General features: G+C 41.7%; 1 protein-coding gene across 1 annotated transcript in view; it reads left to right on the top strand.

Annotated features, from left to right (window-relative positions):
• Positions 1-13,443: 13,443 nt before the first annotated feature.
• The window catches only part of SPAM1 (sperm adhesion molecule 1), a 40,504-nt gene continuing 30,684 nt past the window's right edge, over positions 13,444-23,263 (top strand). The window contains exon 1 of the mRNA XM_076328636.1: positions 13,444-13,501. The gene's annotated coding sequence lies outside the window, so the exon portion shown is untranslated. The remainder of the gene's footprint in view (positions 13,502-23,263) is intronic.

The following is a 23,263-nucleotide window of genomic DNA, read 5'->3' as shown; positions in this document are numbered from 1 at the left end:
TGTCTTTATATTAGAATATCTGTAGCTAGAAAAAGAATAGACAAATAGCCATGAGACACATAAGGGACCTATGAGACCTGTGCCGAGTTCCCTGCTTTTTTCTACTTGACCCAGGCAAACATGAAACATATCATCCAACTCCCACTGGCCTCCATTATTCCTTTTGTCCCAGAACCTTAAAGATCCCATCAGGCTTAGGCCTTTGTGATTTTGCACCTCTTAGCAGCTTTTAATTCTTCAAACATATGCTATTATCCTCATATCCAACCTCAGTGAGTTATTGCTATAATAAATATGTTAAACGATTGTAAGGTGAACAAACACTATGTTAATAGAGCTCTTGAAGGCAAGTGAGAAAAACTTTCATTAATTTTTTTGACAGAACTCCTTTGTAGAAATAAATATTTTAAATTCCATTTAAGTTAGAGGAGACTGTGACTAAACCACAGCCAATCAATACGAAATAAATTGAGTTTAGCATGACCCTTCTTTAAAAGAAAAAAATATAAATGAAATTCAGGCTCTTTCTTTAAAAAAATAAATTGAGGAGATCCACTAGAGCATATTTTTATAGTGAAGAAAACTAGAGAGATTCTGGTTGAAATTTTTTTGATGGAACGGCTTTCTCTCAAGAAAATGCCATTTGTTAAAATTGAAGTGCTGATTGTGGCGGATTTTTCAAGGGAAAGGTGCAAAAATGATTCATTTGACATTCTGTTTGTACTGTAGGACTGAAGTACATGCTAATAGGAAACAAAATGTCTCTTAATGTTTTCTGAGCAGCATTGGATTAGATGTTAGTTTTGACTCTTCTTGCTGTCTTCGTTAAGGTCACATCTTACTGCTCATAGTAACAAAACAATGGGAAAGAGAACCAGTGTTTTATAAAATCAAATTTCAAACTCTTCTGCAAATGTGTTAAATTAGCAACTGTCTGTAATACATTAGTGCATCTTATATAAATATTATGATAATCCTTGGTATCCAAACATGGATCCAGGTACACAGGCCCAGATTTCTCGCACCCGATATATCCACTGAAGTGGGACAACTAAATTAGAAGCTAACTCGTTAGGGGGGAGGGCACCTCCTGAGGACCACTTTAAGTACAGTGGGGTTTAGCTGGTTTTGACATAAATAGAACTTGCGCAGGCGCTGTTGGAGATGGCAGTTTTGGTCAGAGGGCCCTATGTCCCACCTCAGTGTCAAGCCAGGCAGGTAAGCCCTTGTTTGGATCTGGGCCATGTTTCCTCTTTAGGCAGAGGTACAATAGCTTTTTATCAAAGCACAAACCAGCTGTGTCATATTGCTTCCTTCCATTGAGAGAAAGAGAGTTTTTTATTTTTCCCAAAGACTCAACTAATTTTTCAAGTGCTCTCCTGCTATTCTGCATTCAGATGAAGACCTCAAAATCCAGGCTACACTGAGAATTGTAATTCTTAATTATTACAGCCCAGGTAGGCAAACAACAAAGCACAGGCCAGTACAACAAAACGGGGCTTTCAGATATTTCAGAAGTATCTATCAAATTTCAATCTCTCTCTCAACAGTATTGGCAGGCCAGATGATTTTGTGAGGAGATCTTCAGTGTGCCAGTGACCACCCGCAGGATGGTACAGTGATGACTTCCCAAACCACAGCAAGTTACCCCCCACAGCAGGGTATCCCACATGCAGAGCCTGTTCTCATGGGGAAAGCTGAACCAGGTGCTCCTTCTGACTCCTCTGCTAGCATCCCTCTCCTTGTGAAGCCAGAGACTCAGGCTATGTGAGATCTGGTGTAGATTCATATCAGCTGCACCTCTAATATCAGACCACCTCTCTTCTGTTCTCCTGTGAGGAACGTTTCTGATTTCCAGTTTTATAACTTTTTGGTTTTCTGTTTTCTTCTCTTTGTGTTTTCCGTTGGCTACGTTTCACGATCCTCGACTGACGTGCTGGTATTTGCAAATTTATTTCCCAGGATCTAACTGTCATAGAGCATCCTATAAAGAATTAGACTGTTTAAACTTCAGACTGTGGTTTCCTCTCTGGTGTCCAAACCCTTAAGATTGCCAAAACTGAGTGTTATGGTGACTACATTATTTTATGGATTTCAGTAGGAGTTAGGCACCTAAACAGGCCTGAGAACCTGTGCCTGGGCTCTCAGCAGCTGCATAGTTAAAACTGTCGCACATGGTATGTAGAACGTAATGCAGCATGTCATAATAAAACTGACGGTAGAAAAATTATTCTAGCTGTAAGCTTTTTCCCTGCAAAGGATTAGAGACCATTTTATGCTATTATACCTACTAAATGGTAGTGATAAAATTAACTAATCTCTGTAAATTCATGAGAATGGGTGCTTTTAAGTATAATAAACATACTTTCTCTTATAGTACACATTGTGATTCTTCCTTTCATGTTTTGAGAGGCTAAACATTTCTTAGTAATATAATGTGAAAATAATAATATATGAAACTAAAGATCAGAGGAAAGCTGATAAGCACAGAAATATTTCAGTCAGTGCTTTTGATGGTCTGACCCAAAGCCATGTAAAGGTCAACAGTAAGCTTCCCTTGGTTTCAATAGGCCTTGCATAGAGCTGGGATGCCTCCCAGGGAATTACACCACAAGGGTCTAGAGACCTTGATGGGTGCCTCTTCCATGGTAGAACATTCCTAAAATAGATCAGAAGGCATGCATTACAAGCAAAAACAAGTTTTGAAGAAGCTTGTGTAGGCACCTAAACACAAAAGATATCTAAAAAGCATCTAAAAGAGCTTATTATCTAAGTTGTTAAAGGATTTGATAAGCTACTAAGCATTTAGATAACCAATAAATATCTTATGTGATTTGGTATTTAACAATATTTGTTGGTATAAGGTATGAGAATAACCTTAAATATTCTTTCACCTAGCCAAAAGCTTAACAAAGTCAGCTAAAAATCTGCATGTATCTCACTAATAATTGAAACCGTGTACAATTTTCAGTACATCTAGTCTTTTAGCAGAGGCAACCAAGGTTATTGAAATGCGTTTGTAGTTGTGAATGAGAACAGGACATAAGGAAAACTGCTCTGACATTATTGCCTGCTGATCACCCTCCTAGGCTCTTCCATGAGTCACTGTGAAATGGGAAATCAGACACTAATTATGAATTTCAGGTAATTTGGAACCTTCATTTGTGGTATTCTCTGTTATTGACATGCTGTACCACAGTTCCCACTGGCTTTATGTTAATAAAGATATCTTCTCTCTTTGCTTCTATTTACTGTCATCCTGGCAAAGGACAGATGTTTGAAGCTGGCACCTGGTTGCAGTCATACCGTGAAGTGGCTGTAAAATTCATGGCCTTATTCCTTCATCTAGATGCAATCAGGCAAAGCCCATCTGCATGTGTAGCCAGTTAGGAGGTACAGATCCAAGTGACAGCAAGGTTATGTTAGTGTTTCAAATTAAATCAGAAATTCTGATCTTGTAGGCAGCCCTTGTCTCAATCATCCTAACCTATTCAGTACTAAATTATTTTCCTCCCGTTAGCCTCGAGGCAGCTGAAGGGTAATGCTGCACCTTCTTGCCCATTTCTGCTGTTTGATCTTACAGACAGGAATTTTTCTTTATCACTCAACCAGTTCCAGATGTCTGGATGTTGATCTTAATCCCAAGCTGGGGCTTTGCTGCAAATCAGTTTGACAGTCAAGTGCAAAACAGATTTGCCTTGGCATAATTCAGGTGCCTAACTCCCTGAAATGATGGTTAAATTCATGGCAATAACACTATTAAATACAGCATTTTAGACAGAGTACAGATTGCTTTGCACATTCATTTTTAATTGTTTTAATTGTATTCTGAATTGAAAATGATGGGAATAGGGCTCCTAAGTACACTTAATGAGTCAGATTAATAGTTTGGAGTTTGTTTCTATTATTCTCCTCTATGTAGAGGGGATTAAAGAGTAACTACCTATCTGTGCCCTAGTACTCTGAGTTATGACAGATTATTTTATGCTTATATTGAATAGTTTAATCACCACTGTCATTGCATTGAGAAAAGTGGAATGAATTACAGATCTCTTGTATCTTTTTGCATATACTTCCACCTTGTGCTCCACCAGTGGAAGTCTGAGGTATGTCATTTTCTGAAAATTACAGAATTGCATTTAAATCTTAATTTATCTTGAACCCTAACTTGCTGAATTAGTACCTCAATTTTCTACTGGGCTCCCACTTTAATGCAGGATTCTCTGAACAGGCCCATCTTAAAAAAAAAAGAAAAGATTCAAAGCAGATTCAGAGGTATTGTGGCTTTCGTCTGCTATGTGAACTTAGTCGATGGGGTTGCTTACTCAGATCACTTTTCACAGACTGGTATATCCTATGAACTCCCTACAGAAAATGAAGTCTCAGCTACACGTTACTTCCTGTATTTAGAAGTGAGATATTAACTGTTTTTACAGACTTGTGTTCTTCTGATTCTTTGGGAATTTGTGTATGTGTTTTGCCTACAGACAGGTTTTGAGAGTGGGAAAGGAGAAGCACAGCATGAACTAGAACAGCTGATAATCACCTATTAACACACGTGGCAGGACATTCAGATTCAAGTTCTTTCCTTGTTTTGACAGAAGTGTCACACCACCATCCTATCCAAAAAAGATGTTTCAGATCCTTATTCAAACAAGATTTGTAGTTCAGCCCATGCCTCTCTATAAAATACAGGTAAGTCAGTCTCCTGAACAGAAAGTCAACGCTCTGCTATTCCAAGGATAGTAAAACCATATGTCTTAATGATGGCAATTAATCTATTTTCTGCTAGGATTCTGGGTAAACAGTAATTCTTGAAAGCAGGGGCTTATTAGCTCTTCCTGAAATCCATGTTTCTGTAAGGATCCTCTCTCAGCAGACAAGCAAGATTATGTTGAAATCTGCCGGGACTGGCTGCAGTTACAGCTTAGATGTGACTGCGGAAAACGTGGTTCTTTCTTTAACCTTCACTGGATGTGGTCAGCGAAGGCTTGAGCACTGATTCTCTGAAGATTTGTTTAGAGCTGGAGCAGCTCTGCGGTTTCCTACTGCATGGGGAATTTGCTCTTCAGCAAAGAAAAGCCTAGCCTTTTTCCAAATCTTCAGGCACAGGTCATTGAAACGATCACCGTACTGAGGGTGAAGGCTTTCCTAGTCATTGCTGCATCTATCAGAGCCATCTACGTTAAACAAACGGGACACTGGCTTGTTTCTCCCAGAGAGTGGGAGGAGGGATGGCAGCTGTGCATTTAGGGGAAAGTCCTTAGTTTAAAAGACTGGATCTCTGAAATAAAGACTACTACACGCCTCTGCTACCAAGAAAACCACTCTTTATTAGAAAGCCACACAGACTTAACTAGCATTCAGTTAAGGCAAGATGAATACAAAAGATTTATTTGTAACTCTTGGGAGGGAAGAAGTGGGTGTTTCTATAGGTGGTAAAACCCTTTTCTCCACTTTCTGAGTATACTGCTTTTATTTTAATAATACACATTTTCTTACACTTTTTTATATTCTGCATTGTGATTTATTGTGTTCTAAATATAAAAAAGGATCTGATTCTACTAAAATCAGAAAAGGCTTTGGTTATGTTTTAAATGAATAGGGGATAAAAGAAAATGTGTAATTTACAGCCTGGTCTTGCCTTTACCTAAATTATTACTAGAGTTTCTGGCTGGTAAAATGAAATATCACCACTCTACATCACATATATCATGGTCTTACATTGATACAACATAGACTTCAGTAGCAGTGACTTGCTTGCACAACAATGTAGAGCAGATGGAGAAAACTTAGTATGGCTGTACTTACGTCCAGAAATAAGATGCATACACTGAAGAGCAGCAGCCCCAAACCAGTTCTGCTTCGTTAGGCAACTGAAGGAAACATAGGAAAAATTGCAGTCAGAATTACCAGGTTTACAAAAGTTTCCTGAAATATATAGAAGTTAGAGGCAGGCCTGACATTAGACTTCCCAGAAGTTATGAAACAAGTCCAGGCAATGTTTGTTTATCTCCTAAAACAAAGTCTTTGTCTGTTACCAGAGAAAACACAGATTCTGGAGCTTCCCTTGCCTTCCATCGCCACACTAATTCTCCCAAGGCCATTCAGCTCCTGGGCCTTTAGTTTCATTAGAACATTTGTCTGAGACAGCAACGTGTTGAATGTCTCAAGAAGCAGAACTGAAAAGAGAAGGGGAACAAAAATGCAACAACTGTGCTATGCACATAGGCGATATCCACACCTGCTGGGGAATTGGGCTTCATGAGGGATGCAGTCCACTCCCACCAAAAGCCAGCAAAATCCTTCCAGTCGCTTTGACAAGTGTTCAAACTTCCCATCCAAGAGAATTGCAGGACTCTTAAAACTTAATTTTGATTCATTATGACAACTAACACACATCTGTAAAGGATAACAAAGGCTCAAAATGTAAAATTTGTTTCCACATTTTGACTTTTATTCCTAAAACTTCTGTTGATCAGGTCCACGGTTTTTTGGGTTTGTTTTTTTTTTTAAACCTTCAGAATGTTCTCTCTAGCACTTGTATCGATTATATCCGGTCCATAAAGAATACTTAATGTCAAAGAGCATTACAGAAAATGTGCTAACTTTCTGAATTTTAGCCAGCTGTTTGATGTATAACATTGGCAGTTTAAAGCTCCTGCTGAATTTTTAAACCATTTGGAAAATAAATTGGAGACTTCAGTAGAACTTCTCTGATTTACACCAGCTGGGAATTTGACCCTGAGTGTTTTAAAACAGGCTAATTGCCAATCAATAGGAAAACTTTCAGTCGGTATGTGAAAAATAGCATTCAACTGCCAGTTCAGTCCCTGGCTTTTCTGGTGGAATTTTTGCAATGAGAATTGTCTCCACAGTTTCAGTGGCTGCCCAGGTAGCGGTTACAGGTCCTGCTCAAAGCAGCTGCTATGGCCTCACATGCTTTTGGGGCAGGGAGGGAAGGAGCCAGGAAGTACATGAAAGGGGGAGAAATGGGAATACAGCCATATGGGACTTGTGCTGGGATCATTTGTCTCAGCAGATGGGTGGGGAAAGGCAAAGGATTGACTATCAACATGGAACCAAAGGAAGGAGCCCGGATGACTGTGTCAAACTGCTATCCCACCCATGTCATCCTGGGAGCTGCTATGAATCAAAACAGGTCTTAGCATAACAGTGTGCCTAAAATTAGCACCAGCTCTCTGATGCTAACCAGATTCCTAAATAGGCACAGGAAGGATAGCACCAGTAAAGGATGATCTGTGTAAGATGCAGAGGTATTGATGCTCAGTGTGGACCAAGTATATAACAAATAGATAGCAAAAGTCAAATACCCAACCTGAACAAGTTGGCACAAGTCTGGCCAACATCTGCCCGCACTGAGGGTCCACAGCATCACCCGAGTATGGGCTTCTACCAGAGCTGCCGACAACCACCTTTTGAGTAACGGCCTCAGAAGCATTTATAGCATTTGCTATAAATGGTTAGAGCATTTGCCCAGGGGCTGGGGCCGATCGCAGCAGCAAGCTGTAGAATTTAGCTTTCTTCTTGCTCCTGCTGTCTATAGTCCTAACATTTTATCTTGCTGACTTGATAGATCAGGCCTATGATTGTATGGTATTTCGGGTAAAGCAGAATGTTCAAGGCCAAACAGAAGACCTAAAATAATCTTAGGCCTGGTTTTCTACTTTTCGCCAATGCTTGCATATATGAGGCTGCTTGGTGAGCTGCTCTCATCAGACACCCCAAAACTGATACAGTAACCCAGTAATATTGTTCATGTCATCTGTTCTTGTTCATAATTTTTTTAGTCATATGGAGGATGGATGGAAAATACCATTTGAAAGATGGCATATTGGCATCTCCCCATCTTGGATTCCTACCCGTTGTGGTTTAACCCCAGCCAGCAACTAAGCACCACGCAGCCGCTCACTCTCTCCCCCTGGGGTGGGACTGGGGAGAGAATCGGAAGAGTAAAAGTGAGAAAACTCGTGGGTTGAGATAAAGACAGTTTAATAAGTAAAGCAAAAGCCACGCACGCAAGCAAAGCAAAACAAGGAATTAATTCACTCCTTCCCATCGGCAGGCAGGTGTTCAGCCATCTCCAGGAAAGCAGGGCTCCATCACACCTAACGGTTACTTGGGAAGACAAACGCCATCACTCCGAATGTCCCCCCCTTCTTCTTCTTCCCCCAGCTTTATATGCTGAGCATGACGTCATATGGTGTGGAATATCCCTTTGGTCAGTTGGGGTCAGCTGTTCCAGCCATGTCCCCTCCCAACTTCTTGTGCACCCCCAGCCTACTTGCTGGTGGGGTGGTGTGAGGAGCAGAAAAGGCCTTGACTGTGTGTAAGCACTGCTCAGCAGTAACTAAAACACCCCTGTATTGTCAACACTGTTTCCAGCACAAATCCAAAACATAGCCCCATACTAGCTACTATGAAGAAAATTAACTCTATCCCAGCCAAAACCGGCACACTACCTCTCAGCAGTTTGGCTTGTGCAGCAGGTCTGCTGTTCTTGGCTGGGTCTGGAGCAGCAGGCACAGAAATGGCCGAGGTGGAATTATCTATTTTTAAACTGATTTCTACATCAGCAGAAATTGGAAGCTGATATATAACTCCAAAAGAGCATCAAATCTCTCTCATACCCACTCCCACACCAAGCTCACATCCCATTTCCCTGAGGTTAAAGCTTTACTCAGAGAAATCAGCTCCAGGTGGATGAATTTCCTAGAATGTACATTCATTAGTTACTGCTGGCATAGCACAGTGAAGGTAGAGAGTGTTACACAAGCAAGTAATAATGCTACTAATATGTGCTATTATTAAGGCTATTAAAATACCAACTGGCATTGCAGAAAATTTGGTGTCATTAAATACATATTAGGGCTTTATAATGAACTATCAGCCTGATTGCTCCTGTGCAATCTTGGCAGACAGAGGAACACGTCCACTTCACAGCTTTGTAGCGCTGGGACTGTACTCTGTGGTGGGATTTGAAAGCAGAGTGGCAAGGGCAGTGGCAAGCATCGCCGTGGAGCCAGGCATCAGGCGCAGTGCTGCAAGCAGGCTGTGCTCTCCGGGGCTGCCTGCACCCTGGGCTGCCTGCACCCTGGTCTGTGACACTACCACCCTCCACGTGCCAGTGAGCCCCTGGGCAAGGAAAGGAATGGCCATGACATGCACCTGAGCTGTGTCCAGATAGAGTGGCTGAATGGTACAAAGCTTTGGAGGAAAGGGGAAGGTGAGATGTGACTGCTGGGGTCTGCGGCCCCATCTGCTCTGCAGTGGGGTGAAGCACTAGTAGGTGAGTTGCTGGGCTACTTGGTGGAGGCCATCAGATAACTCCTTGGCATAAGATAACTTATTGGCAGCCAGCTTTGCTAACTCTGCACATTTACCAGTGTTTTTCAATACCTGGAGGATTTCTTCCACTGCTGGCTGGCAAAATATAGAGTACAGAAGAAATAATAGCTTTCATTTATGAAGGTGAGCATTTGGCTGGGGTTAGCTTACAGACAGGCTTCTCCAAGCATGCTTTCTTTTTCTGCCTGAAAATTTTGTCTGGGATTTCTATTCACGTTTATGGCTACAGATGAGATCAGATAAGTGACATCTGAGCATTGAATCTGACCCTCTCAAGATAGAGCACATTTCTTTCATGCATACTGCAGATCCAATGTATCTCAAACACAGTTGATGTTCTCTGCAGATCAGCTATAAAACTTCTGCCCCAGAAGGCCAACACTTCCCAGAGGCGCTGGACCACTGCTCAAGCCACACTAGGTTTAATCCATGTGGTTGTCCTGGTTTGCCTTAACATGCTCTGGTCAGATCTGTCGTTATCTCAACCCTTCGTGCCCCATGTTGGGTGCCAAAAGCACTGTTGTGGTTTAACCCGGCAGGCAGCTAAACACCACACAGCTGTTCGCTCACTCCCCCCCTTCCCCAGTGAGATGGGGGAGAGAATCGGGAAAAAAAAAGTAAAAATTGTGGGTTGAGATAAACACAGTTTAATAGGACAGAAAAGGAAGGGAAAATAATAATAATAATAATGATGATGATGATGATGATGATGATGATAAAAAAATATACAAAGTAAGTGATGCACAATGCAATTGCTCACCATCCACTGACCGATGCCCAGCCAGTTCCCGAGCAGCGGTCACCGCCCCCCTGCCAACTCCCCCCAATTTATATACTAAGCATGACGTCGTATGGTGTGGAATATCCCTTTGGCCAGTTTGGGTCAGCTGTCCTGGCTGTGCCCCCTCCCAGCTTCTCTCTGGCAGGGCATGAGAAGCTGAAAAGTCCTTGACTAGTGTAAGCACTGCTTAGCAACAACTAAAACATCGGTGTGTTATCAACATTGTTCTCATCCTAAATCCAAAACACAGCACTGTACCAGCTACTAGGAAGAAAATTAACTCTATCCCAGTCGAAACCAGGACAGTGGTATGGAGAAACGACTGAAAACTCATAAAGCCAAATGTCAGAAGATCTTAATGCCTATTGTTTTTAATAGTTGGTGGCTTTTAAGTCACTTGCGTAACAATTCCTATAAATACCTGCTCTTTTATAGTACATCCAGCCTGTGAATCTTGAAATGCTTTACAAAGGCCATAAACAACCATTTTACAGATAATCAAACTGTAGTCCAAAGAGAAAAATTATCTTGGCTCATCTTGCATCTGGCTGGTAGCTGAGCCAAGAACAGGACAAGAGCCCCTGGACCCCAAATGAATGTGCTGCCCCCAAAGCCAAAGGATGAACAGGATCCCTCCTCATCACAAACTACTGCAGCTGTACATCCTGCAAAATAAGACATCCCCGAGCAGAGCACAGGGACGGCCCAGTGGACAAATGGTCCTTTCTTTGCCTCTGAAATCTATAATGATTCCTCTGGGGTCTTTCTCATGCTTTTTTCAGTGCTTGCTGTTAAAAGCACTGGCATAGTTCTTGACAAGTCAGTGCAGTTATGGCAGAGTACATCTGTTGAACTCCTGATCCTATCTGTTCTCACCAAAAGCAGCTAAACACAAGGAAAGGAACCAGAAATGACCTATGGTCTATCTGTACTGGGCGCTTTCATTCATTCATTCAAAAAAAAAAATCACATACAGACTTGCATAAAAAGAACTAAAACCCTGCAGTGAAGGTGTGAGCAGTTTATCTGTCTTAACTGGTTTAGCTAAACTACATTGTATCCTTTCTTGAATGCTTTTTAACTGGTAAAAGTAGCTTTAATTCAACCTGTCTCCCTTTACTCCTAGAGTGACTTAAAGCAACTTGAGCAAAAGCCCTTTACTTTTGAATAAAAGTGCCACACGAGTGTTTTAATATAGTCGGTCCCACTCACTTTAAATGCACACCTTTAGCAAGCCCAAAGCAGCATTCCCAGCTCTCCCCATCCGTCCGCTCCCAGTTCCAGCTGCTGAATAGAAAAGTCCTAAATTACTGACTCCTGAGCCTGTGGAAGCAAGCCTCAAAACATGGTCCTCAGCCTCAAGATCTGGAAAGCAAGGAGGCACTCGACTGAAAAGCATCTCTCAAATCTCTGCAAAGTGAGTGGCTTTGGTGGCCTGCCTTGCTGTCACAGGCTGTTCACGAGGACCAGCGCTGCTCTTGGTCAGCCTGGTCTGTAGCGGTGGGGTCAAAGCCTCCCTGGGCACACACCTTCGGGTGTACGGCACCACTGGGAGAAGAGCTGTGAATCTCCCATGTAGTCCCTCGTTAATGATTATTTAGTTCACAGTATTAAACCCCGAGTTATAGACAAATAAGCACTGAGAACTGCCTCATCCACTTGCTGAAAATGTTATTGCATATACAGAAATCAACAGAAAGAACTATGGCCTATGAAAAAGTATTTCCTTATGGTGCCACCAAACCTATGAAATAGAAATCTCCTTTAGCTGTAGCAGATTAGCTTTATTTACATGGTTTGCCTCTTTCTTGAGTATAACCCAGTACCCGAATTATACATTAAAATCTTTAAAATTTTATGTTCTGCCCTTTTTCAGGATAAGTTAATGAATAATACCCTGAATGATACCCACAATTTTATCGTGTTTTCTGAGTGACTTGATTTTTCTGACCAGATCAATCAAATTCTTTCAATCAAGCTTCAAGGCAAGTGTCAATGGGGAAAAATGTAAAATTTACTTTTTAGAAATTTTCTCTCCTTTCAAATAAAATTTGTTGTTTCCTCAAGAGGTTCTTCGAAGAAAACTTGCTCATTAAAATATTAATTGGAAACAGACAGAAAAGGGTCATGAACAGAGTCACATATCTATTGAAATCTGCCTAGAGGAATGTGATTACCTACTTTCTCAAATAGACTTTGTAGCATTGATCCATTCATTGCATTGAAAAACATGGCAAGATAACCTTTCTAATCTTCTCTTTGCTCAGCGAAAGATTTGATGGTGTAGAAATGAACAAATATAGCGAGAGTTATGACTTTTTCATATTATTTCCTGGGAAAGGACCACTTCCAAAATAAGGCAAACCTTTCTGGTGATTGAAAATAGAAGAGTGGCATCGCCTTTCCTTATTCCAGACTCTGCTATGGAGTATATATTTTTACACAATGCAATCCAAATCTTTTTTCAGGATGACTCAAGAGATAGGAAAAAAAAATTGTTTTCTGACTGTGCTTGCCTCGGTAACTCTGCGTCCTGCTGCTGGCTTCCAGGGCTCTGCTTTCTGAACGGCTCCGAGTGCCTTCCTGCACCGCGGCGCTGCGGGCAGGAGCCCCGGCAGCTGGTGAAGCAGCACAGCAACAGGGTCAACAAACCAAACTCCTCTGTGTGATTAGGCCAGCCACGCAGGGAGAGGGAATCAGAAATGCAGCCCATTTACACTGGCAGAGGTGGGCACACGTTTGCTTCGCTCCTGCTCATGAGCAGGATTTGTACAGCTCCTTGGCAGCTCTGCCCTGCTTCTGCTGGACGGGGTTTCAGAGTAATCAGAAAAGAACATTTCTGGGTCTGCAGCAGCATACTGGCATATAGGCAGAGCTTTCATAAATGTGCTAGGGCTGCCCAAGCATCCCCATAGCCTGCTGTTATGTATCGTTGCTTGCCGGTGAGTTATGTCTAGCTTGACTAAGGAGGTCTGGTGCAGTAGTTCAAGAGGAGTCCAGTAAAAAGTACAAACACACTCACTTCAAGCCTCCGTCTGTCCGTCACACTTCTGACTTGTGCCGGCATTTCAGAACCTTGCAGATTTACCAATGGCTGGTGTTCATTCTCTTTACATCTCTGATCAGGGACTTCAGTATTTACAAAGCACCAAGTGCTTCCGTCTGCATACCAAGAGCCCTCACCCCTCCTGATTTCAAACGCTGGGAGGAGGTTGGGATCGCTTTGTTTACCGTGCCAAAGAGTACATGCTGTAACAAGTGAATGTGGGCATAAGTGGTGTGCCACAAACTTCACTTCGTGCCACTTAGGGAAGGACTGGAAGAACTGGATTTCTGCCAGCCAGTATAAAGGTAAGGTAGCCTGGGAACAGGCAGTTCTGGTAGCTCTCTCCTGCAGAGCCTTGTAAGCAGCAGATCTCATCAGAACCAGGTAAAAAAACTCTGCATGAATTTGCTTATTTTGGTTTAAGCCTGCTACTGTCTGAGCTGGGTCATTCCTAAGCTAAGGGTGGGATTCAGGTATATCCCACCTGGCCTCCAGCTGCTGCCCCAGAGGGACATGGGACTCCTGTGCATCCTGTGTCATACCTGCCAACACCATGGAGATACCTGGGATAGAACAGGGTAGTTATAATGTACTGTATATAGACAAGTAAATCATCACCAACTGTTTTTACAACTGTTTGCACTGGGGTTTTTGGGTTTTAGTCTGCATAAATTTGCGTTTAGAAAAGAAATGGCTGTGTCCTACTGCATGGGGACACTCACAAAGATGGTTTGTTTTGTTATGCTTACTAATAGATGTGGTCTGGTAGCAACCACAATGAGACAAGATGCTTACACCTAGCATGCAGATGTTGCCAAACCCCTAAAAAACCTCTGCTCAGGTATTTCCTAGCACTCTAGACTGCTACATTCCTTCAGCACATCAGGCTTTCCTAGTAACGTGTCATCACCACCTGACCCCTCTTGCTGCCTGGCTGCTTGGAGACCTATTTCATATTTATGATTTGGTGGGATTTTATGGAAGTCTCATCCATCTGACCAGCAGAGAGTGATTTGCTAGGTGTCCTTAGAACACATCTCCTGGATATCAGAGGGAGAGCCAGCTGATACTGATAAACCCCAACTCTATCACATTTTATTCAACAGCCTAGTATTGTAGGAAGTGTGTTTGAAAGACCTGTTTGCCGATCTTGTTTGGGAGCAGAGACTTAAACCCAGGCCTCCTGCACTTCTGATTAGCCTTGGTGAATCTTTAGGTAGTGATACAAAAAATAAGAAGTACTTTTGCTGAAACGTTACAGTGGAAAAAACAGGGAGCTTTTGTTCTTTGTACATATAATATGATTATTTTCTCAGAACGGAAAGCCAAAGATGAGGGTGTTGGGGCTGTGTGGGCTGGCTGCTCCAGGAGGGATGTGCAGCTGAGGGTGACCCCAGCATGGGCCATGCCCTCACCAAAAGGCACAGTCCCATGGGGGCTGGACACAGCGGGCAGAGCCAGGTGCTGGCAACGGGGCCCATTGACAGCCCCAGATGAAGCAAGTGATGAGCCAGGACCAGGGGCTGTCCAGAAAGCCCAGTAAGGAGCAGCAGGAGATGGGACCGGAGACGAGATGACAGCATGGGTCCAAGGCATCAACCTAGGAGACAGGGCCAGAGACAGGGCTGGAGACAGGCACCCCTGCAACGTTGCTGGGGCAAGGACCAACAGCCCCAGGCTGAACTGAAATGGGGCTCCTGGGCCATGGGCTGGGGTGGAGGGAGGCCTCAGGGGAGGCTGGGCAGGGACAGAAAGGCCATCAGTGCCTTCAGGGCCATGGCAGAGAAGTGTTTGAACCCCTTTTGTCCAACAATTAACAAGACATGGAAGATAAGGGCTCCAGGCATGAGATGAGCCATATCCATGAGAAGCTTTGGACGCTGTGACATAGGTACCTCTCCTAACATCTTGGTGCAGCAGGAAGAAGGCTCAAGTTCCCTGAACTCCCAGCGACGTGCCCTAGCTGGGTGTTTATTTTGAGAAAGGAAGGGCAAGAGAGTTTTTTGAAGCCTACAAGTAGTAAATGTAAAAATAGATCCCTCCCTGTAAGGTGAGAGCTCTGCAGGCCATGGATGAAGCCTGGATTAAGACCTCTTGGAACTACTCTGGCTTCTGTCCTTAACATATTTTGTGGCCATACAAAAGTCTGTGATTGTTTTTCACCTTCAAAAAGTTTCGTAATTCATCCTCTTCATGAGATCTGCTGTGGAAATACTAGCACCAATTACTCCTAATACAATTTCTTTTTCTGACTGGAATTTACATATTTATTAAAGCATTGTCTGCCTCATTTAACCTTAGGATTGAATAGAGAGAGGTCAGGAATGTAGAGAAATAGAAATACAAGGAAAATGAAAACAGATTTGAGGGAACCTGCTTTTGTAACAAGCTAAATTAAGCAAAAGAGTAGCTCTACTACACAGATTCTCTGCTGACAAGCTTGGAAACCCCTCCAAATCACTTAGCATCTAAAATGCACAGTCCCCTCATTTTTAGCACATTTTAGCACAAAGCTTCTAATATCCTAACTAGCCAGGGGGAAAAAAAAAAAAAAAAAAAGAGCTTTTTGCACAGAAATAGCAAGTAACTTGAAATACACATTGCTTCCTTTGGGAAAAAAATAGCTGAACTCTGTGAGAAGTATCTACTAAAAGCTGTTCTTGGAGGATACTGAGCATCATTTCATAAATATATTGCTCAATCTGTCAAATTTATTTACACACACACAGACAGGCCTGCTATAAACATTACAGCATTGGTTACTGCTCTCAACAGCGTTAGCGTTGATAACAAGACCGTGTGTTTGAGTTTTATTGTGTACATTAATTCCCACAAGTCTGGCATTGTATACAGTAAAATATCTACCTAACAGACATAAATTGGGGATACAATATCAAAAATAACTCTCAGAATTGACACATACTCAAGATGTTGTCTTCCTACTAAATTAATGACAATAGTAATGGTAGCGAGATTTCAAAAAGTCGCATTCTTCTCTTAGAGAGACACAGTTAGGGAAGGAACGTGATGCTGGCAGGTAGACAAACTCCGTCGGTACAGAATGGTAGAGCCTGTTAATCTTTGCCAGTTCATTGTGTTTGCACATGCTAATGGCAATAAAGAAAGTGCTGTCACTTGGAAGTATTTATATCAAGGTACTACAATCATCTTTTATGCAGTTGAGCAATGTACGAAATAGAATCGGTTTTCACCTGTTATTACACCACCTATTTTTGATGTAAAAGAACACCTTACAGCCTGAGCAGGGCCTGCTGTATTCCCATTTATCTGCACATTGGGGGGGGCATACGTTACGATAAATCTGGTTTTACCATTAGTTCAACTAGTAAGCAGCATAATGCAGCCCATAAGACAAATCAACAAAGCAAGATTTTAGAAGTGAGAATGCAAAGGTTTTTTTTTTTAATTAAATCATAAATAAAGTTTCACCTGTCAAAATATATCTCCTCCTTTTCCTTTTCCTAAAGAGATGAGTAGCAAAAAGAGAAAAGTGCAACAGGTAGGGCAGAAATGCAGGCAATGGGTTAGGAATTCAGTTGCTTTTCCCTCGGATTAATGCTCCGAAGGGAAAGGCTCCGGCCATGGCTTGACCCCAGCTCTGAGCACCCACCAGCTGCAGAGGAGCAACCCAGAGGAGGAGCTAATCTTGCTCCTGCTAAGGGTGAGGTGTCAGGTTTGACCTTCAGAGCCAGGGCAGCACCAGGGCTTCTGAAAGAAACCTGCAGGTGAAAGGCAAGGCTTGGGGAAAAAAAAAAAGAAAAGATTTGGAACAACTGTGAGAGATCTTTATTTTCAACTGCATTTTCCAGCAGTTATGTCCTCTTATTTCCAAGGGATTCAGATAATGCAACCCAGATGCTTCTCTGGCTATCACTTTAAAGACTCCAAAGGTTTTTTCAGTCAGGAAATGAAAAAATCCTTTTATAGCTGGTTCATTTCAACAAATGATTTTTCCTTCATCTTTTTAACTCCTAACTAAATACAAAATCAAAATGAAAATGAAAAGTCATTTCAAATGACAAACTTTTTTCCCAGAATATTTTGATATCGTTGCAACTTTCTCTCCCCTTTTCACTGAGATTTTATTTTGGAGAAAAAGTAAACAATTTCATACATCTCAGAAATGTGTTTAATTAAAAGTAGTGCCCTTTTTTAATGCAAAACAGCTTTTCTAGCAGCTCTACCGCCTGCACTTTAAATACTAAAGTCAAACTACTCTTTAAAACATTTGCTCGATGCATTCTGCAGAACACTAGTATCATTTGCTCATTTCCACCGTGCAGAGGGTGTTCAACATCTCAAAGCCTGAGATATTTAGAATGCAAATAAACAGGCAATGGGGATTTTTTTTCTAACATTTCTACGATCTGTGTTTAAGAATGTATTTTACCAACCAGCTCCAACCGATTTAAATAGAATTCAGGCTTTGAAATGCTTTATATACCTAAGCGGCTCTGTGGGCCTAAACCTTACTCCCTCCGGTCTAATGTATATTGATAATGGTAATTCAGGGATTACAGCACTGAAAATAGGAACAAGAAATACCACCCAAATTCAGGTAGGAACTGGGGCTAGAGAAGAAGGTTCAGTAACAGTCACCTGCACCTTTCTGTGATCCTTATCCAAAGCCTAAAGAAAATTAAGTTTGAAGTCTTAGGAAAAAAAGGAGAAAGTTTTCTTTCAGCCTGTCACAGTCCATGATCCTTGCAATAATTTCATTTTTTTAAACTGGAAATAGAAATAGCAAAAAATGCCACAAGATATCCTACTCCGATCATCCTACCAAAATCAAGAACAGAGAAATTACTGGAAATTGCATTAGAAAACCTCACCTAGGAAAGTTGCCTGGTTCAGGAAACTTAGATGAGTTTCAGTTACAGCTGGACAGCTTTTTGCAAGCTGAACAAAGCTTCTGAATATTCAGGTCTCTGAATTTCGCCTTATTTATGAAAACATTGTTTTTAGTATTTATACTTATGTATATAAAATCAGATTTTATACTTTAACCAACAATTTAGGCAACATAGAAAGTCTAGCATGTATAAAGGTCACAAAACCAGACACTGAGTTTACTGGCTTTGGGCAGAATTGAAGGTTCTTCCCTTTGGGACTTGAATGCTGTTAGTTTTCCGCACTGCAAAGAGCAAATACCTCAAAAAACTTCTCCTCTAAGGGTCACAAGCCGGCTGTTCCTTTCTACCACATATAAGCTGCAAAACTCAAGAAAACATTGCTATCCCCTGCTACTGTTGCATTTGCTATTGCTTCAGCAAAACTATTCTTCCACCTCAATTTTCTGCTTTACTTCTGCAAGAATTCTCTATGTCCCCTATCAAGAGGTTATATCCAGCCGAGTTCAGTGATAGACATTCACCCATCGGCAAACACAGCTGCTTCTGAAATTCTGCTTGGCTGAAATACATCCCTGTGAGGTGAGCGGGATAATAAGGTTTTCTTTGTTGTAGCGAAACCTTTGTGTGAGTCTGTTCCACGTCGTCCTGCAGCACTAAGCTAGTTAAGAATACCAACAACAGCCGCAATAGCTAATGGGCTTGTAAGCGGATTTGCATAATGAAAAATCTGTATTAATATTAACTAATTAACTTGGAAAAATGACGCTTGACAGAAAACACATTCTTCCCTTTGGAAAACAGTAAAATATGTGGAAAGTTCATATGATCACTTTATTGCCAAAAAGGCTGAGTATCAGGCTAAAGGTGGGGGAGAAAAATAATATTATTGTATTATAAAATATGGTGATCCAAAAGAAAAAATGTAGGTCAAATGTTAGGAAAATTTTACAACGGATCCAGTAATATTGTGAATTTTTTGGGCAGAAATCTTTAAACTGTTATTTTCCATACAGACATGTCAGAGACATGGTTATCAACTGTGCAGGGAATTCAGCTCACCCAGGACCGCAGGCCGGTATGGCCGGATTTCTAAGGATGGAGAGAGCACAGAGTGAGCACTGGGGACAGGACAACTAGATTAATCCCTTGCACCAGGACACATGCCAGCCACTCAGTACCTATATTTGGGGGATTTTACACACCAATGCCCCATCACTTCCCTCCACAAACGTAAATCACGCACTATTCACCAGTGGATTAACAGTTGCTATTACTCTTGCAGTTGTCCGCAAGGACAAAGATGGAATAATGACAAGATTAGAGAAGGAGTGGAACCAGAAAGGAGGGGTTCAAGCAGGTTTGGAGTGATTCCCTTCAAAATATCTTACACTTTGGACCCTGAAAGGGCAGGAAAGAGCAGGGATTTTGTCTGCAGCCCTTTTGTATGTGAACATGTGAGGAGGTGTGGGTTCACCCACTCTGCCTGCCAGTTCCTCTGAAGGGACACAAAGGAATGCAATTACAGGGTGGATCGCACCGTATGCCCTGGCTACCTGATCTGAGCATCTGGGCCATTAAAACATGGCAGCTAAAAAGGAGAGTGAGGGGCTCTTCGCCTACTGCCTGCATTCGTTGTCTCTGAAATTGGTACTCATGGGTCCTGGGTAGCCTCCTCGTTGTGGTAAAGAAACTTCAAAGAGCATCCTGTCTCCCCACCCAGGGGCAGCTGGCCAGCATGGACTGTGAAAGACACTTGAATGTTTGTGGCTTTAGGCATTTTCCTGCCTGACACATCTCATCTTTTACTGACCTAAATTCACATTTTTGCAGTCGCTTCAGGGCATTCACGGAAGGCTGACTCCACTTTGAAGATGTAAATGTTATAAATGTCAAACAAACACCCCTGTGATTATTTACATGCAAATTTACACTGTATCAGTCATTTACATTATAGCAATCAAAACGATAAGCTCAGAATTAAGCAAAAGGTCAAAAGTCAGCATGTTCTGCCTGAAAATAATGTGCCACTGAAAAATATTCGACCAACTCTAAGCTGAGCTCAGGTAGAATGATTGATAGATATCACACGTCCTTTCCTCAGATATCGGACACGAAGCTTTCAAAACTACAATGAAGTTGTTACACACTGCCTTCCTGTGGCTCCTGAAAATATTTTCACTCCAAGTTTCACTATAAAAATGCATCACTGCAGAGCAGTTATTCCTGTGATCCATTTACAAAGTAATCCTCTCCCTCAGCTCATGGCAATTTAACAGCCCTATTCCACTAAATTATTTTCATTCTAAATCTTTAGGTAACTCTAAAGCCTGGTCCCACTCATAGTACAGTCAATGAAAAAAAAAAGTACGTTAATTTTGATGGCACAGAATCAGATCCTTAGGCAAGACATTTTATCAGCTTTTTTATAGAACTGGTAACGAATGCAGTAAATAAATATATTTACTTGACCTCCTCAGTCAATATACATTTATTCTCTTTTCTTTGTTCCCTTCTATTAGCAACATACAATTTTTTAGCAGTTGGTTGCCTTTTTTACCCTCCCATCCTATTTCTGAATTGCTCCTTAATTCTCCCATGAAAGGCCAAGTTCTCTTCCTTTCTTCCCTTTATCAAGAAAATTTGTGGTATAAGAGGGTGCTGATTCTTTTCAAGCTGTATTTCCATTCTGCAGTGTTTTAGCTTTACCTTGCATGAACAAACTCAGAGTTACTCACAAATAAAAGCAAGAAAAGATCTGTCTCTGCTTGATTTTTCCCTCGGAGACAAGAAGAGCCACTGATTAAGTAAATTGTATTCGCTAGGAACCAGAGTTCATTTTCTGAGTTAGCAGCAGTTCTCAGGGAATTAGTTGTAGTAAATTGCTCAAGTTTCATAGGCCAGTGGGCATAGGGTAAACTTAGCGGTGGCCATCAGAGGAGGAAAAATCTTTCTCCCTCAAGGAAAGAAAGATAGTTGGAGAAAAATAATATAAAGCATTTTCTCAGTGAAAGAGTTGTATCTAGGAAAAGAAATGCTAAAAGAGAGTAACAAATATCAGTGGCTGACTAACTAGTGGCTTCATCTATCTGGGGGGAAAAAAAAAAATCAAATTTTATGTAGCGGTGTGACATCATGAAACAGTATCCCTGCATTTGCAATATTGCACACTGATCTGAGCAGGACCCTACCCCAAAAATATGGTAAGCATTATAAGCAATTTAGGGAAAAAGAACATGAACAGGCATTGAAGAGACCACCATATACATTAAAAAAGATAAAAGTTACTGATTACACAATGATTCGTGGTAAAAGAGGACAAAATCATAGGCTATAATAAAAAGTCCTATAGATACAAGGAAAGGGAGGATCTATCTTGTGTGATGTCAAAGGTTATAAATAAAAACAATGGACTAAACCTAGGAAAGGAGGGAAAGTCTGGTGAATATTAGGGTAAAATGAAAATTGTAAGATTATTTTGTTCTATGGGAAGTATTTGAAAAGAGTATGTGAATTGTTAAAGAACAGACCAGGTGACCTATTAAACTTTATCTCACTTGTAAGATTCTGACAGCTGTATTCAGAGAATGAAATGTCATTAACATCAATATCATTGATACTTTCAGTAAAAGAAAGTAATCTGGCACCTTGTTCCTGTATAAGAAAAATAGAAAATATTTAATATGCAAATTATCATTGTCTGAATTATTTTGGATGAGAACAAAAAGAACTGGAGCATTTTAGGCCATCACAACTCATTCTGCAGTTTTCTAATCCCTGCAGTGCGATGCAGAGACATTCACTTGCAACCACAGTGCTATGATCTGCGAAAAGATGCCAGGTTGTTTCATATCACCCATCCGAATTCCCCCATCCTCCCTTTGCCGAACTGATGGGGAGAATGATGCTTATTGTCAAACACACTTGCATGTGCTGGGCCGAAGTTAATTACACAGGACTTAGGCTGGCTTAGACCTGCTTAGGATCCAGCATGTGACAACGCTCACTATGTCGGGAAATGAATGACCAACACTACCCTACTAATGCATGATGTAACCATTAACTCAAGGGCAGTCACAGAGAAAGCTCTAAAGGAGGTAAAATCAGTAGAGCATAGACGCTATTTGCTAAGTGCCAGCTGTTAATCCAAGGTAGTGAGTTAATTTTTAATGGAAGAATTTGCCATAAGAGAGTCGTGCATGCTCCCACAGCTCCCAAACGGACTGCGCCTTGCTGGGATATGGAAGCCAGTCTGGGAGCAATGGCGAGGGTGGTGCAAATAATTTTTCTTCCTGAGCTTATCTGTTGTCGTTATCTATTTTGCTACATTTTATGGCTCCTGCTTCCAGATGGCAATTTATAGCTTTACTGAATTTAAAAAAAAAAAAGGTAATTTTTCTCCCTGTTTTGCAGATATATTCTTTCACTGTGATATACAGTGTATATCACAGCAAATGTATATTGTGTTTTGAAGTGCTGCTGAAAAGGCATGGGCAGTACACTAGGGTGATTTTTCCCAGGCACATTTTTACCTATGGCGCAGAGAAGAGACTGAAGAAATGCCAGCTCCTTTCTTCCTCCTCCTGCTTTATGACTGGCTGATATCACACATTCATTCACATGCCACGGCCATGATTATATGGAAGGGCAGCAACCCCATATAGAATCATAGAATGGTTTGGGTTGGAAGGGACCTTAAATATCATCCAGTTCCACCCCTGCTGCCATGGGCAGGGGCACCCTCCACTACACCAGGTTGCTCAAAGCCCCGTCCAACCTGGCCTTGAACAATTCCAGGGATGGGGCATCTACAGCTTCTCTGGGCAGCCTGTTCCAGGGCCTCACCACCCTCATAGTGAAGAATTTCTTCCCTATATCTAATCTAAATCTACCCTCTTTCAGTTTAAAGCCGTTACCCCTTGTCCTCTCACTACATGCCCTTGTGAAAAGTCCCTCTCCAGCTTTCTTGTAGGCCCCCTTCAGGTACTGGAAGGCTGCTATAAGGTCTCCCTGGAGCCTTCTCTTCTCCAGGCTGAACAACCCCAACTCTTTCAGCCTGTCTTCATAGGAGAGGCGCTCCAGCCCCCTGATCATCTTTGTGGCCCTCCTCTGGACTTGCTGCAGCAGGTCCATGTCCTTCTTATGCTGGGGGCCCCAGAGCTGGACGCAGTACTCCAGGTGGGGTCTCACCAGAGC

Source organism: Aptenodytes patagonicus, chromosome 1, assembly GCF_965638725.1.
Source record: "Aptenodytes patagonicus chromosome 1, bAptPat1.pri.cur, whole genome shotgun sequence".
Classification (NCBI taxonomy): domain Eukaryota; kingdom Metazoa; phylum Chordata; class Aves; order Sphenisciformes; family Spheniscidae; genus Aptenodytes; species Aptenodytes patagonicus.
Note: the sequence above shows the minus strand (reverse complement) of the source record. Positions and strands in the feature narration are given on the sequence as shown.